Raw genomic sequence first — 1,680 nt, forward strand, 5'->3', positions numbered from 1 at the left:
TCTAGTTGATTAGATAGGACTGGGGGATAGGTTGGACTGGATGATCTTGGAGGTCTCTTCTAAACTGGTTGATTCTATGATTCTATGATTCTGTGTGCAGTATCTTCATTCTTACACGTCAAAAGCAGTAAGTGTCATTTCTGTCCTCCAGTCCCAGGTATCTCATTGCCCTAAACTGGGACAGACATTAAAGATCATTGATGGGCAGGAACACCTCCCACTAGACCTGGTTGCACAAAGCTTCATCCAGCCTCCTCTTAAACTCTTCCAGGGATGAAGCATCAACAACTTCCCTGGGCAACGTATTCCAGTGTCTCATCACCATCATAGTAAAGAATGTCTTCCTAATGTGCAATCTGAATCTTCCTTGCTCTAGTTTCAAACCCTTGTCCCTTGCCCTATTAACATTTACCCTGGTCTCCAAGCTGGTGAAACATGAGTTTGATGGGTGGACCACTAGATGGGTGCAGCTATCAAGCCAGTTCTTTATCCAAACCGTGGCTGTCAATGAGTCCATGTCCAATTGGAGGCCAGTAACAAGTGGAATCCCTCAGGGATCAGTCCTGGGACCAGTCTGTCGTGAAGGGTTGCAAAGCCTTTTTGCAAAGCCCTCATTTATACAAAATTGTGGCTCAAATGAAGCAGCCATTGAGAAGTCAAAACATTGCTTGTATGACGACAGCCGCTGTTCCAGCAGCCGTTACAGCCTCTGGGAAGATTTCTCCCCCAGAAGGGCAGAAACTGTAAACATAGGCTGTTGTTTTGGAAAAAGGTCCTTGTGTTTCAGACATTGTGAGCACCCTACGCACACCTGCTGGGGGCTGACCCCTGGGTGGTACCACAGGTTGTTTTTGGTAAAAATTAGCCAATGTGTGAATTAATTATAACTTTGAACCAATCTGTATTCTTCCCGTAATGTTCGCCTGAGTTTGGCTAACACACCTCTTCTGAAACACTATAAAAGATGCTGCATTTGCCTTAATTGAGCCCCTTTTTTCGCTCGTTACTCTCTCTCACTCACTCGCTCACACACACACCCATCGGCACTGCCTGGCACTCGCTCAGCATTCACATCGCACCGCAGCATCGAAGCTACAGCCGGCTTGGGATGGCACGGTTACAGTCAGCGTTCTGATCCTCGCCAGCCTTCGGAGGCCAGCGCCCAGCTTGGCCCGGACCTGCAGAGACTCGGACAGCGTGCCCCAATCCAAGATATTTGAGACTTTTCAGAACTGATTTGGGACAGTGAGTAACTGAGACTTGATCTAAGAGACAGAACTCTCTCTCAAGCCACAGACTTTCTTCATAAATCCTTTTCAATAGTCATTTTGTAATTTAATTCGCAACCGTGGACAAAGAACTTACGTGGGGTAGTTGTAAATAAGTTTGGGAAGGGGATTCGTAGTATTTGTGATAATAAATCTCTCAAATTCTTTCAAGTTCGGCCTCGCTTTTCATTCCCCAAAACCCAGACTAACTCCCCTCCGTAACAGAGTGGCGCAGCGAGCAGGGTCCGTAATGAACGAATTTCTTTACAAAATGGCATTTTTGATTGACCTTGATGATTTAAAACAGGCTGTGCGAGATTTAACTAGCCCGGAGCAAATTATAGACACATTGGCAAATGCTGTGGCCACGTTGTGTACGAACATGGACGACATAGATAAAGAACAATTTATT

This window comes from Pogoniulus pusillus (assembly GCF_015220805.1).
Source record: "Pogoniulus pusillus isolate bPogPus1 chromosome W unlocalized genomic scaffold, bPogPus1.pri SUPER_W_unloc_1, whole genome shotgun sequence".
Lineage (NCBI taxonomy): Eukaryota > Metazoa > Chordata > Aves > Piciformes > Lybiidae > Pogoniulus > Pogoniulus pusillus.